Source organism: Carassius auratus, unplaced genomic scaffold (assembly GCF_003368295.1).
Source record: "Carassius auratus strain Wakin unplaced genomic scaffold, ASM336829v1 scaf_tig00021678, whole genome shotgun sequence".
Classification (NCBI taxonomy): Eukaryota; Metazoa; Chordata; class Actinopteri; order Cypriniformes; family Cyprinidae; genus Carassius; species Carassius auratus.
This window is the reverse complement of record NW_020525127.1, coordinates 11,214-22,426: the sequence shown is the minus strand read 5'-3', so window position 1 is coordinate 22,426 and position 11,213 is coordinate 11,214.

Genomic DNA, 11,213 nt, shown 5'->3' with positions numbered 1-11,213 from the left:
CCATGCTATATTAACACATGAACAATTTACAACAGGGGACCAATCCACCTCATCAAACATGCATCCTGAAAGTTTCCTGGGAATAATGTTTAAATTATCTGGATAGTACAGTCTTGTGAGAGTAAAAAATTGTGAGAGTAAAAAAAATAATAATTATATTATGGTCACTTATACCGTAAGTTATAGTACCACTTTGAGATATTTTAGTTTTGTCTGATACTAAGATCAGATCTATATTACTCTCACAAGTCTTACTTATTCTCGTGGACTGTTTTACCAGCTGTTCAAGACCAAAACAGTGACATAGGTCCTCCAGTATTTTGCCGTAAGGATGGGCACTGCCTGCCACATTTGTGTTCATATCCCCAATTAAAATAATCTCAGAGCTCTCTTCATTTGATAGTCTCAAGAGAACTTGTTCTAACTTATCATAAAAAGTCGAATGGCCTGGCGGTCTGTAGCAAGCCCCCAATAAAATGGGATTTGTTTTTGGTAAACATATGTCCATCAAAACAATCTCTAAATCACTAGCAATGTCATCTCTACAGTTAAAAGCCACATCTGAACGCACATATACACAGACTCCGCCCCCCTTTCTATTCTGGTCCTTCCTAACTATACAGTAATTATTAATTATTAATACATTAACCTTCAATACCACGACTTAGGTGCCTTTGAGCAAGGCATCGAACCCCCCAACTGCTCCCCGGGCGCCGCAGCATAAATGGCTGCCCACTGCTCCGGGTGTGTGCTCACAGTGTGTGTGTGTGTGTTCACTGCTCTGTGTGTGTGCATTTCGGATGGGTTAAATGCAGAGCACAAATTCTGAGTATGGGTCACCATACTTGGCTGAATGTCACTTCACTTCACTTCACTTCACTAATGCCGATTTCCTCATCACTTATAGTTTCATCTAACCAACTTTCCATTAAACAGATAACCCCGATCTTTAATTGTTTCACAAATTGTCTTATTTCCTCAATTTTTGGTAATAGACTTCTAACATTAAGATGTAGAAAATGTAAACCTTTCTTACTAAAAGTTAATTTAAAGTCTGTGCCCTTATCCTCCGATATCAGGCCATCCACTGCTTTGCTGTTCGAAGATGCTGTCATGTACCATTTCGATGGTGGGCACAATTTAACATCGCACAGGCCTTTAGATTAGACCTACCACAAAAAAGACATTGATGTCAAAAATTTCTAGTAGTAGTTTGTCGCAGCGTAAAATATGTCATTTCCTGCTGCCAATAGGTGGCGCTATGACTATAACTGAATATGGGCATGTCAATCTGTTCAGGTCAGGAGTCTTATCAAACATGTGAAGTTTGGGGCAGATTGTACATTGTATGTCAGAGTTATAGCTACTTCCTGTTTCATGGCGAATCATCGAAATTCGCCAGGCCGCCACACACACGCTCTTCAACGAAAACTCAAAATCTTCGCAATTTAACAGCACAAAAGCCTTCAGATTAGGCATACCAAATTTGGTGATGATCTGAATTAATCTGTAGGAGGAGTTCATCAAAATACAACGCATGGAAATGACAAAAATGACACAAAATTTGCTCATAAAAATAAAAATAACTGACTTCCTGTTGGGTTTCGGATTTTGCTCCAAGAGACTTTTTGTAGGTATTGGAGAGTTACATGTGTATACCAATTTTCATACATGTACGTGAAACTTAGCTCGAGGCGCACACCGTTGAACGTCGAGCCATTTTGCCACACCCACTGCTGAAACCCATATCAGACGTAAATTTACGCCAGTTAGGAGGTGTGTGCAAATTTTCCTGAATTTTTGAGTATATTTAGGCCTTCAAAAAGGCGATTCATTTGGTACCGTAATAATAATAATAAACGGAGCAGATACATGTAGAATATGTATTCATATACACATGTATGTAGAATACATCTAGATTTAAATCTAGATTAAAGACCCATCTCTTTAACCTGGCATACACATAACATACTAATATGCTTTTAATATCCAAATCCGTTAAAGGATATTTAGTCTGCATTAATTAGGTAAACCGGAACCGGAAACACTTCACATAACACCCTATGTACCTTCTACATCATTAGAAGAATGGCATCTATGCTAATATTTGTCTGTTTCTCTCTTGTTCCGAGGTCACCGTGGCTACCAGATCCAGTCTGTATCCAGACCAGAGGGTCACTGCAGTCACCCGGATCCAGTACGTATCCAGACATGATGGTTGATCAACACCTAGAAAGGACCTCTACTGCCCTGAAAGACAGCAGAGACCAGCACAACTAGAGCCCCAGATACAGATCCCCTGTAAATACCTTGTCCCAGAGGACCACCAGGACAAGACCACAGGAAACAGATGATTCTTCTGCACAATCTGACTTTGCTGCAGCCTGGAATTGAACTACTGGTTTCGTCTGGTCAGAGGAGAACTGGCCCCCCAAATGAGTTTGGTTTCTCCCAAGGTTTTTTTCTCCATTCTGTCACCGATGGAGCTTCGGTTCCTTGCCGCTGTCACCTCTGGCTTGCTTAGTTGGGGTCACTTCATCTACAGCGATATCATTGACTTGATTGCAAATAAATGCACAGACACTATTTAAACTGAACAGAGATGACATAACTGAACTCAATGATGAACTGCCTTTAACTATCATTTTGCATTATTGACACACTGTTTTCCAAATGAATGTTGTGCAGTGCTTTGACGCAATGTATTTTGTTTAAAGCACTATATAAATAAAGGTGATTGATTGATTGATGTGTGGTCAGTGATACGTGAGAGTTTATTCTTGTTTTATAGCTATTAAAAATAAAGTATTGCAGCGACATCACACAATTTCACCAATTAGAACACACCAAGAGCTAAATTAAGATGTTTTTGAACTGTTTGTGTGAAAATGAAATATTTGTGGCTGCCTATATCTGAAATCACGGCTCCGATCAGCGTGTACAGTGTCGAGCTCAAAACGAACGAATTTATTCTTGTTTAAGAGCTTTTTAAAATAAAATATTGCCATAAATGCACACAATACACCCATTATAACACAACAAGAGCTAAATGCAGGTGTTTGTGACCCGTTTAAGTGTGCAAGACTATTTGAAAGCGCGACTGGCAGAATAACATATATCTCTCGAGCTGCAGAATTCTTCCTTTCGTCGTACGAACGAACACATCACGGACAAGATTATTTCAAAATACATAATAGCTTGGCGGATATAAACGAAAACAGCCACGTGAACATAAACTGTTGAGAAATAAATCTGAAGTGGATCTACTGGATTTGAATATTAAGTGACCGCATATATCAGCTGCTTCGGTCTTCAATTTTAATCTATATAAAAATGAAACTCATTCATCTTGGCTGCTTTTTTTATGTGTGTATGTATTTATTTATTTAATTATTATTTTGCTCTAACAAGAATTAATCTATATTTAATTAAATCAATTACATTTTATTTTACATTTGATTTGTCCATTTCTGCATCTAAACGCATAAAAAACCTAAAACATGCTCTATTATACTATTGACTATTATATTTTTTTTATCGTCCAATTTATCTGGTGTACACACTTCCATTTTCATAATAAACTTGTTTGTTAGATTATACACAGTTACAGTGGTCTATAATAAATTTTAACAGGTTTTATTCAAGCTGTTTAGAATGATTGCAGTAGGCTAATTTTTTAAAATGTAAATCCCCCCCAAAAATTTAATAAATAAAAAACATTGGAAAACAATAACTGTTGTACTTTTTTATACATTTTGTATAATTTCATAGTTTATGAATTATAGTTATAAAAACAAATAAATTTTGCCACTCACATAGTAAATTTAGGCCTTATCCTTTTCTGACAGTTTTAGGGATTTTTAAAAATCCTAAAAAAACCTTATTTGTGCTGCAAATAATAATTTAAAACTCAAAAAGTAAATAGTCAGTTCATGCTTTATAAAGCCTTGTCCCAATATTAATAGTCAGTAGTAAGCAGTTTCAAAATACAGCTATAAATAGCTTGTTCTTGGTTTATAAGCACATTTATTAAAAAGGAGAGTAAAGGGTCAGTTATCTTCCTATGATAAAAAAAATAAAAATAAACAAACAACAACACAGAAATTTTATTGTGGATTTATGATAAAATCTGCCTGTAAATGAATTCATACTCCTCCAAGAAGACACAAGTAGTTCACACCAAACTTTTTCAACATGATGCCAATATACTGAAGATGTTAAATTGCGTATGGGTTTAGGATACCTTAAATGTTGTTGCCATAGCCATTTATTAAAGTAACATTAAAAAATACAACAGTTATTTTACTATATCTTTAAAATTTTTCATTCCAACTCTTCATAACTTTTATATACGTAGACGTCATCATTTGAAGGAAGCACAGTAAGTTTCATACCTTTATCATTTTCAAGAGCCAGCATAAAATTAAAACTATCATAACTTATAAATCAAGTTTGCAATTCTTAGTACCAATAATGGCCGCCAGACAGAGCTATAGGATTACTTTTAAATAAATATTGTAGAAACGAGTATGATTTAAATCATTTATAGAAATCTTTCAAAGAAAAATAATATGAATTTTATGTATTTTACTGATAAAATGACCCTCACTTAATTAGAATAACAAGCTGAAGTATTGTGAACTGTATATTAAGAATAATTCTTTATAGGCTTTATGGACAGATACGTTTTGAGTGACTCTTGAAGGTTCAGCACCACATCCTCTTTTACCACTGTTTAAAGAATTTATCTTACAGAACAGGTGCGAATGAATTTTGGATAGCTTGAATGGTTTTGTCATGGTGATTTTTTTGAAATAACAGTAAAAAAGTAACCAGTAAATGTCTTTTATTTTTTTTAAAGTGCAGCTTCTAAACACTTCAAAAAATGTACACATAGAAGTCAAGTCATTCTGAGGAAGTATACATAGTTTCATGACTATACAACACTATATGGATGTCAGAGGAGGACTATATCTGATGTCACTCTGTCCCTCTGTCACTGTGGGTAATGTGTGTGTGTGTGTGTGTGTTAAGTGAATTAGGTGTGAAACTATCAGGGAGCATTTAGTCTCCAGCGCCAACATTTTACAAGAACTGACACTTTCCTGGAATCTCAGAATTACAATGTGCCAGGTTCTGAGAGATCTAAGATTCCAAAAAATTATTTAATTAGAATACCATAAGGTATTGTGAAATACTATATATTAACCCTTAGGGGACTAAGCCCTTTTTGGTCCGTTTTCTCTATTTTTACATTTCGGCTTATAAACCATATGTAATGAGGATGGACCACCATGTATTTGGTATCAATGGATTCAGAAGACCCTAAGCTACCATAATCATGCATGCAATATGTCTATAAAGGAAGTATGAGTGAAAAATTGTACAATAAACTAGAGAATTTCAAAGACGAAAATGAGATTTTTGTCATTTATTACTGAAAATCCTACCTCACACAACAATAGTTAAAAGTTTTTGACCCAAAAATATATTTTTCAAACTCTTTGCTTGACAGAAATGGGTTAATGTTCAATCAAATGTGTAAAGATCAATTAAATAATTAACTTTATTTACAAACAGTCCTAGGCGTTTTTTTTATTTTTGGGACTAAGCCCTTTTTGGTCTGTTTTCTCTATTTTTATATTTGGGCTTATAAATCATATGTAAAGGAGATGAAACACCCTGTGTTTGGTATCTATGGATTCAGAAGACCCTAAGCTACCATAAGCATGCATGCAATATGTTTATATAAAGGAAGTATGAGTGAAAAATTTTACAATAAACTAGAGAATTTCAAAAACGAAAATTAGATTTTTGTCATTTATTACTGAAAAACACACAATATAGAACAGTTTTTGAACAAAGAAAATATATTTTTTCAAACTCTTTGCTTGACAGAAATGTGTTTTTGTTTAATCAAATGTGTAAAGAACAATTAAATAATTAACTTTTTTTAAAAACAGTCCTAGGCGTGCCAGTGAGCAGAGCAAGGCCTCTCCAGGCCTTTCCAGTAATTGTTCCAGAGCTTGTTCTGCCGTAAATCTTTTACTGCTTGCCATTTTGATAAAACAATTCTGTAATAATGCTGTATCTCTCTCGAATTTATCTCTTTGTGCTCGCCAACACTCCGATCACTTTCTGCTTTCTCCACGTGATGCTGATTCTCCGATCGCTCGAATTTAGCTCTTTGTGCTCGCCAACACTCCGATCGCTCTCTGTAACACTCCGAACGCTTTCTCCACCCTGATGCTGATTCTCTGAACGCTTATTGATTACATGTCTTTTACTTTAGTCCAGCCAGCTTTTACAAGGCTACAGCAGAGCTACAGAGTCCTCTGAATCGCTAGAAGACATAACCTTCCTCTGATTGGGTTAAAAAAAGACTCCTCCCAGCGGCAATTTTTCCATTGGCTGTTGCGTGTTGAATCTGCCTAGCACAATCGTTTTCATTGGCCTGTTTACGCAGTGGTATTGCGCAATAAGGGAAGTGTTTAATATACAAACTGGACACCGCTGTTTTCAGCGGAATCTGAGGAAGACGGCAAAAAAACCCGCATCTCTCTAGCATTAATAGTTTTTGAGATAACTACACATTTGTAAAAGTATGCCATTTTGGGCGGTACCGCCTAATCCGTCCCCAGAGGGTTAAGGCTTTATATATAGGCTTTATGAACAGATTAGAGTGACTCGTGAAGGGCCAGCACCACCTCCTCTTGTCCGATGGTTTGAGGAATATATCTTCCAGAATCCGGGATTAAGATTTAGGAGCTCATTTTTATTCCACCTCCTTTTCTGAAAGTCTGTCTTGCAGAATTGACTAAAAATTAACCTTCACATTAATTCCTAATTATTTTGCAATTTTTTTTGTCAGTTCTTCTTGACCTGTTTTTTTCTTCTTCTTTTCTGACCTCATGACCCAGTCAGCATTTTTTGCACAATGGTCAAGTCTTAACTTATCCATTTCTGTATTGCATTTGTGTTTGATATTTATCATGGGTATTTCATAATTTTCGACTTTACAGTTCGAGTTAAAACTCTTTTTTAGCGCATTTCATCTGTAAAAGAAAACATGCCTAATAATTCTGCACACATGAATATAAGGAGTTTTTCTCTTCCAGCTTTCCTTGACTATTGTATAGCACTCATAAATGATTAAATAAAAAATATTGGTAGTAATTATGATTGATATGGTTTGGAATTGGTAAAATGTGCTTGGAAAAAAAAATCACAATAAATCAATGTTTTAATGTTTAAGTTTGGAATATTAACTGACATGAATGAATGCTATATAAATATTGTTCATGTTAACATTATGTTTATAAATGAAATCTTATTGTAAAGTGTTACTAAAATTATATATATTGTTCTGTGAATGTGATTTTAAAGTCTAGATGATTCGGATTAACCCTTTAACTGTCGTATCATTTAAAACCTCACTGCCAGGGATATTGTGAATGCATGTGCCCGCTGGGCACAGTTTACCTGATCGCTGCTTGCAGCTATATTTAGGGCCCGAGCACCGATGGTGCGAGGACCCTCTTGGAATTGCTCCGTTTATTATTATTAGGGCCCGAGCACTGCAGTGCGAGGACCCTATTGGAATTGCTCCGTTTATTAGGGCCCAAGCACTGCAGTGCGAGGACCCTATTGGAATTACTCCGTTTATTCTTCTTCTTCTTCTTCTTCTTCTCCGTCGTGAAGCGCATTTTTGAGGGCCTAAATATGCTCCAAAACTCACAAAACTTTGCACACGCATCAGGACTGGTGAAAATTTACATCTAATATAGGTTTCAGAAGTGGGTGTGGCAAAATGGCTCGATAGCGCCACCTGTTAAATTTCAACGGAGTGCGCCTCGAGCTGTGTTTCACGTACATTCATGAAAATCGGTACACACATGTAACAGACGATTACCTACAAAAAGTCTCTTGGTACAAAATCCAAAACCCAACAGGAAGTAAGTTATTTTGAATTTCCTGTATGATTTTTGTGCAGTTTTTTCCATTTCCATGAGTCGTACTTTGATGAACTCCTCCTACAGTTTTAATCGGATTATCTTAAAATTTGGTGAGAGTCATCATAAGACCATTGTGATGTTAAATTGCGAAGGTTTTGAGTTTTCGTCAAGGGGTGTGTCCCTGGTGGCCTGACAAATTTTGATGTTTCGCCATGAAACAGGAAGTTGCTGTAACTCAGGCATGCAGTGTCCGATCATCCCCAAACCTCACACATGTGATATGTGTTCTGTCCTGAACAAACACCCATGACCAAATTCAGTTATAGTCATAGCGCCACCTGCTGGTAACAGGAAGTGACAAGGTTAACACTGTTATGGACTCCTAGGAACATATTAAGAAGCATCAACAAGTGTTAAATAGGCTGGCAACATACTAGATACATACTAATATATGCTAGCAACACTTAACTAAGTGCTAAAGCACGCTACTAATGTAGTGAAAAAGGAAGTTGCTGTAACTCGGACAAGCAATGTCCGATCTTCCCCAAACTTCATACGTGTGATAGGTGTTCTGTCCTGAACAAACACCCATGAACAAATTCAGTTATAGTCATAGCGCCACCTGCTGGTAACAGGAAGTGACAAGGTTAACAGTGTTATGGACTTCTAAGAACAAATTAAAAAGTGTCAATCAGTGTTAAATAGGCTGGCAGCATGCTAGAAACATAACGAAGGATGCTAGCAACAATTAGCTAAGTGTTAAAGCATTCTACTAAGACAGTGAAAAAGGAAGTTGCTGTAAAAAGGCAAGCAATGTCCGATCTTCCCCAAACTTCATATGTGTGATAGGTGTTCTGTCCTGAACAAACAACCATGACCAAATTCAGTTATATTCATAGCACCTGCTGGTAACAGGAAGTGACATGGTTAACACTATTACAGACTCCTAGGAACATATTAAAAAGTGTAAACAAGTGTTAAATAGGCTGGCAACATACTAGATACATACTAATATATGCTAGCAACACTTAACTAAGTGCTAAAACACGCTACTAATGTAGTGAAAAAGGAAGTTGCTGTAACTCGGACAAGCAATGTCCGATCTTCCCCAAACTTCATACGTGTGATAGGTGTTCTGTCCTGAACAAACACCCATGAACAAATTCAGTTATAGTCATAGCGCCACCTGCTGGTAACAGGAAGTGACAAGGTTAACAGTGTTATGGACTTCTAAGAACAAATTAAAAAGTGTCAATCAGTGTTAAATAGGCTGGCAGCATGCTAGAAACATAACGAAGGATGCTAGCAACACTTAGCTAAGTGTTAAAGCATTCTACTAAGACAGTGAAAAAGGAAGATGCTGTAAAAAGGCAAGCAATGTCCGATCTTCCCCAAACTTCATATGTGTGATAGGTGTTCTGTCCTGAACAAGCAACCATGACCAAATTCAGTTATATTCATAGCACCTGCTGGTAACAGGAAGTGACATGGTTAACACTATTACAGACTCCTAGGAACATATTAAAAAGTGTAAACAAGTGTTAAATAGGCTGGCAACATACTAGATACATACTAATACATGTTAGCAACATTAGCTAAGTGTTAAAGCATGCTAAAAATGTAGTGAAAAAGAAAGTTGCTGTAACTCAGGCAAGCAATGTCCGATCTTCCCCAAATTTCATACGTTTGATAGCTGTTCTGTCCTGAACAAAAACCCATGAAAAAAATTCAGTTATAGTCATAGCGCCACCTGCTGGTAACACGAAGTGACATGGTTAACACTGTTACAGACTCCTGGGAACATATTAAAAAGTGTAAACAAGTGTTAAATAGGCTGGCAACATACTAGATACATACCAATACATGCTAGCAACACTTATCTTAGTGCTAAAGCATGCTAATAATGTAGTGAAAAAGGAAAGGAAATTTGCTGTAACTCAGACATGCAATGTCAAATCTTCCCCAAACTTCACACGTGTGATAGGTGTCCTCTTCCGGACAAACACCCATGAACAAATTCAGTAATAGTCATAGCGCTACCTGTTGGTAACAGGAAGTGACAAGCTTAACACTGTTAAGAACTCCTAAGAATAAATTTAAAAAGTGTCAAAAAGGGTTAAATAGGCTGGCAACATGCTAGAAGCATAATAAAACATGCTAGCAACACTTAGCTAAGTGTTAACGCATCCAACTATGGCACTGAATAAGGAAGTTGTTGTAACACAAGTTAGCAACGTCCGATCTGCCCCAAACTTCACACGTTTGACAAGAGTGCCGTACTGAACACATCAGCATGCCCGTATTCAGTTATAGTCATAGCGCCACCTGCTGGCAACAGGAAGTGTCATGTTTAACAATTTTATGCACTATTTGCAACACAATAAAATTTGCCATTGTGTGCTAATTATGCTAGAAATATTTTCAAACATTCTAACAACACTTACTATGTGCTAAAGGATGCTATTAATACTATGAAACTGGAAGTTGTTGTGACTCATGCATACAATTCCCAATCTGACCCAAACTTCACATGTTTTATAAGAGTCCTGGCCTGAACACAACTAAAGGCCAATATTCAATTATAAGTATAGCGTCGCCTGCTGGCAACAGGAATGACTTATTTCATACTAACTTAATCATGAGATGTCTGACCTGCCTGAAACTTTGCATGTTTGGTAAGAGTCCTGGCCTAAAGACATTTACATGGCGATATTCAATTATAAGCATAAAAGCCACGCAGCAGGAAATGTGGCAAAAATATTTACTATTTTATAAGCATATGACCCAACATTCACGGTTCCTCCTATGGGCACCGGGTGGTGTTGAGCCTGGGTGCGAGGGCCCGTTCATCGCTGCTTGCAGCTTTAATTAGGGCCTGAGCACTGCAGTGCGAGGACCCTATTGGAATTGCTCCGTTTCTTCTTCTTCTTCTTCTTCTTCTTCTTCTTCTTCTTCTTCTTCTTCTCCGTCATGAGTCACATTTTTGAGGGCCTAAATATGCTCCAAAACTCACAAAACTTTGCACACGCATCAGGACTTGATGTTTTTAATGAAAGAAAGTACGGGACAAAAGAACATTTAAACCTTAAACTAGCAGGAAACGTCACTTTCTAAGTGAAGTGCGCGACGTGCGCGTGCCCGTCATTTTGTAACGGTCAACTTCCAGCGGACAGACACGGAGGAAAGGTAAGTCCTATAAATCTACTTTTATTCATAGATTTTAACTGATACAACGGTAAATGCCATCAAAGAGGAGTA